At 46.9% G+C, this 5,232-nt stretch overlaps 1 pseudogene; it reads left to right on the forward strand.

The window, feature by feature from the left end:
• Window positions 1-1,970: 1,970 nt before the first annotated feature.
• Window positions 1,971-4,876, forward strand: LOC147435145 (uncharacterized; annotated as a pseudogene).
• Window positions 4,877-5,232: the final 356 nt, after the last annotated feature.

Here is a 5,232-nt window from a genome sequence, read left to right on the forward strand (position 1 = left end):
CCACCTTGCATGGCTAATCCACCTATAGTTCCATCTCTTGACATGGCCTGTTTGAGCACCTCTTGTGGACCAACACATGATCAGTTTCTATGTCAGTATATTACGGGTAGTGCTAAATCTCCCAAGGTTTCAAAGCATGTAGCTCTAATGTATACATACATGAATGTGGTGAGTGCATTTGTATCAAATACCTAGCCAACAAAGGAAGGTCTAGCAACACAAACTTTGATGCGCCTTTGATATAAGAAAAGACAAAAACCTAGAAAAAAATCTCAAATATCATACACCATTCCCTATCAATTCAAAAGACAATAGGGATTCAATAAATCTATAGGCTAGCCTATGTTCCGCCATCCTCAAAGAATCAGCCTTTTTCACAATGTGGTTCTTTGCATCTTTGCTCCTATACCTTGCAGTGGCTTCTCCACCAAAGTGTCCAATTCCTATACCTTGATGGGATTCTCTAAGCATTGCTTCCTACTCATGTCGAGGTACACATCAGTGTAAAATATCATCTGCACATACTTTGTGGAGTTGTCTGGTAACTTGGGGGGTTCACTCAAAATTATGTAGAATAGCACAAACAATGGAAGATTATAAGCTACCACAAACAAGAAACCTATAGATTACCACCTCATACTAATGCTACTTAAGTGCTAGGTAGAATTCCAAAATTCATGTTGATGTGGGATGATTTGCTGGTAAACCCCCAAAACCAAGAAAATCACCACAACAAATATCCAAAGCTTGGGCATTCAAATTAAAATGCTACTCAGAAACGAGCTAGCCTAGCAATGTATGCAAGATATCAAAAATAAAATCAGGGCTTTATTGGTAAAAATGCAGATAGCGAGGGACCATAAGTTTACAATCTTACTAGAGAACAACATGTTCAATCTCTGGGGTCTTAGAAATCAAATGACCCTCTACACGAGTAGGAGAACGTTGGTACAACTGAAGATGCTCGGCCTATGGAAGTGCAAGAGGTCCACGCATGGCAGTTTGTAGGCAAATGACGTGTGCATTGAATAGGAAGTTGATACAACTAGGAAAGAGGTATGCCCAGATGGGGCACTCTCTTGTAGAAAGTGCAAGTGTTTCTTCCTATCACAGGCAGCAGGAGCAAAGTTTGATATCACAAGCTTGTGAGCAGGATAAGGAGTGTTGGATGCAGGTACCATCAAGTTTGTGATATGGAATTTGGGGCACGCTATCTGCACGACACTCAACTGCCCGGATGTGTATGCCAAAGGCGACACTGTACAGGTCATTTGTGGTTCTCAAACTTGGAAGGCAGAGGGTGCTATGATGTGTATGTCGGATCGGACATCAAGGTCAACGGAGTCAAAATCTTTACGTATTCGAGTGCGGCTTCATGGTCGTTTCGGCTGTCACTTCGAGCTCGAAACGATGGTCGACTGCGGCAAACACTATTTTGAACAATATTTTTGGTGATAGGGTTGGCATTAACTCAGTGGAGCTCGGATATCAAAGTATGCAGCATTCTCACGTGAGAAAGGAGGCCATGCTGGCTATTTTTAGAGGAGGTTTAACAGGGAGTTGCAAAAAAGAAAAACGAGGTGTGGAGCATCCAATCGGGTGGCGCATGTGGAGGAGGCAGCCAGTGGCAAGGGCGGACCCAGTTGAAGGACGACGGGCTGCTGTCGACCAAGCCAGGGGGGCCAAGGACACCCAACAAGGTAGCACCACAGCTTTTTGAGAAGCCAAGGGGCGGGAGAGGAGAACCAGGAGAAGGTGGGCTGAAAGTGAGGCAGCGAAAGGTGGTGGGCCTGGCCGACAGCAGCGAAAAGGAAGGCCATATGTAGCATGGCAGGGAGGTGAGAAGAAGGGATGGCCGCCTGTAGGGCATGCAGGGGTGAGGACGGTCCAAGAGGGAGAGAAAGAGGAGGCCGCTTGTGGAGCTGTGAGCAGGAGGGGCCTGTGTGTAGGGGAGGTTGATAGCACTGCAAAGGGAGGGCCGCCAGAGGGCCGTCTAGAGAGGGAGAGCACAGGGCTGTTGGAGAGGAGTTGGCAAAGGATGGCGTGGTGAGCAAGGAGTCGATAGAAAAAGGGGAGTCGCCACCTGGCTGGTGGCACCATAGAGAGAGAAAGAGGCAGGTGTGTTGTCGCCAAGGGACTGCAGGTGTGTGCCGGGTTGAAGACTTGTTGGTGAGCAGGAGGTGGAGTCACGAGGAGCCGCCATCAGTGAAGGGAAGAGAAGGCTGAGCAGAGCGGGGGCATTGAGGAGGAGGAGAGCCAGTTACATGAGGGAGAAAGGCCATTAGAAGGCTATTGAGGGCCGCCATTGACAAGGAAACAAACCGATGGGCTGCCTAAGGGGTGGCCAACTGCAAGTATGAAAGTTATATAGCGGAAAGGTTGCAGACGTCGCCATGGACCGATTCGTAGCCACCAAGGGCCGCTATCATAATCTTGGATAATGGTTATGTAATACATAATTGGTTGATGTTTTTTTTGCCGAGTTCACCATCAATCTCGTCTACGTCTAGTCTTTTGCCATGTGCCCGTGGTAGCGGTGGCTCCGGGATTGTGTGTGTGTGTGCAGAGAGAGAGAGAGAGAGAGAGAGAGAGATTGATTGTGTTTGGAGATTGAGGGTGGTTTTGTCTGCCGGTCGAGGTTTGTCAGGCCTCTCGCTGTGAGTATGTTTACGGATATGTGTGCATTGATGCGTGCATCAGTAAATGCAATTGTGTGTAGCCGAAGTTGCTCATAAGCGAGGTTGATCAGTGCAAGTTGCAGAAAGTGTCCATGCGTGTATGTTTTTGAGTGGTTTGGGGTGTTGGGTATCTACTAGGCTATAGAGAGGCATCTAGTTTGTGTCCTGTGTGTGTTCCCATTTCCCCCATCCCATCAGTGGTGCCCCCACTGAGGATCTACTGATTGCTCCTTGGTGAAGTCGAAGACGGTGTTGTGGTGATACGAGTTTCAAAGAACAAGAGCTGCTAAGAAAGATGTGGTCGTATTTTTCAACTTTTACAGGTTCTGAAGCTGCAGAAGTTTGGCTGCAAGACTACGGTCTTTTTCTGCTGGAGAGCGGCTTGTCAAGAGAAGAGGGAGTGGTCCAAGCTTTCCCGCTCCTGGTTCGTGGCAAAGCAAAGGTATGGTACGAGAGCTTGCAGGCTGAAGAAAAGCTGGATTGCAGCACATTAAAGGCGGCATTCCGAAGCCGATATGTGGCCAAGATGCAGTGGAGTGAAGTGAAGCAGATGATCAGACAACCTAAAGCAAAGCCTTGACGGTGATTTCTGAGCATTTGTGTGGGAGTTCGAGGCCATATGGAGCAAGTTGGTTAAGGTAACTGTTGTAGAGAACGCAGATTTTTTGAAGTTGACCAAGTTTGTAGACTGCTTGCATGTCAAAGTGCGGGATAAAGTCGAGGTGGACGGACCATGCACGTACGAGGAGGCAGTAGCTTATGCATAGAGCAGGACGAAGAAGCTTTTAAAGAAGCAACAGGCAAAGCAGGTTCTGGCGAGTCCATTGGTGCCAACGCCAATTGCTAGGGAAGAGCTTCAAGTAATCCGGCCCTTTGTTGATGCACGTGTGGTAGAAGCAGATAGGTGTGATGACAAAGTAGAGACGATATCGTGTGGGCCTATGAGGCCTCGACAGCTGCAGAGAGGAGTCTACCAAGTACCGCCTAATGTGCTTGACCAAGTGACTTCCGAAAAGCAACCAGTGGAAAAGATAGTTGAAGTGCCAAAGTCGGTGAGTTTTGTCAGGAAAGCCGAGATGTGTTTGAGCTATAGCAGTGCCTTGGATACGAACAGCACATGGGAAACGGAGTCGATCTGCTTTCTCAAGGTATGAGACATATGATGTTATGTATGTCGATAATTTGGTCAAAGAACAGCAAGGTGCAGGTGAAGAGTCAGTTTGCAAAGACCAGGGGGTTGGGCAAGCCTCTCTCGTGCCTTGTGGTGGTCAGGCCATGTTGACTGAAGAAGAATGTCTTAATGAAGATGATTGGGGATTCGATGAGCTAGTGATCGATGTTGATGGCGAGTCGCAGGTTTTGGTTGCTAAAGCGATGGCAAGGATACAGGACATGCGAGGCTGTGTGCCTCCTTCATTACCGCTTGAAGAGCTTACAGATGAGGTTATGCCAATGTTTGCTTTGGATGATTGGATGTCACAAGTTGGTGTCATGTTGCTGATGGATCTGTTGATAAAGCTTGTTATGAAAGCAACACTATGCCACTTGCTACAGGTTGTGTTTTTCAAAGGTGTTGATGCTATGGAGATATATCTCTCTAGACGATGGTTGGGAGACACAGGGTGTAGGAGCTATGCGGGGTGTACATGTTTGTTTTGGGCGTGGAGATGGTCCATGTATACAACTTTCTGAAGGGTGTTGCTATGAAGGTCTACGAGACGCGCTGACTGGCAGGTTTACAAATGCAAAGCAGGAATGGTGCGTATTTGTGTTACAGACAGATGGTGATGATGAATGCCATGTTTTTTATCCAAATGGAGTTTGCATCATGCTTGTGGAAGCCTATGGCTTTCCATTTCACTCAGGCCGCTGCTACCATTAGGAAATTTCAGAGGTCATTTGGAGGGCCATATGAAGAGAGAGAAAAATAGAGCGCGTCCAATGAGCATGAAGGCTACGTTACGTAGGAAAGTACGTGGAAAGACTCAAAAAATAGGAAAATAGCATAAAACTTTCACGAATCTAGGATTGTAGCATAGTAATTTCCTTCCTTTTACCGAGCTTTTAGGTGCTTGCATGTGGTCCCACTTCTGATATTCTCTTATGGTCATTAACGTACTGGAGGGTGACCATTAAGCCCGCACAAGATATTGGAATTCTAAAACACTTTCCCTCCATTAGAATGCTTTCAAAGTGAATCTCCCTCCACTAAAGCTTTTCTCTGAGAGCTATGGCGTCCACGTCTTCTCGCCCAAGAGGCTCCAGGTGTTTACTGTCTCTCACACCAACAACCAACAACTGCACTTTGCCTAGAAGGCCAAGTAGTAGCATATCCTCAATTACAATACCAGCTTCAATAAGTGCAGAGAACCAATGGGTTGGACAAAGGATAAACAAAGGTTCATGGGTCCTCATGCAACCAAGAAGACCCAAGAGGTCTAGTGGTATCAACGTTTACCGCTCAGCATGGAAGGCCAGAGTGTTGGATTTCAAAGTTGAAATCGGCAAAAGATCTGTAAAGGAAGTTCTTGTTCAGCATGTGTTTACCCATCCT

Source organism: Adiantum capillus-veneris, chromosome 18 (assembly GCF_014529385.1).
Source record: "Adiantum capillus-veneris isolate H3 chromosome 18, ASM1452938v2, whole genome shotgun sequence".
Taxonomy (NCBI): domain Eukaryota; kingdom Viridiplantae; phylum Streptophyta; class Polypodiopsida; order Polypodiales; family Pteridaceae; genus Adiantum; species Adiantum capillus-veneris.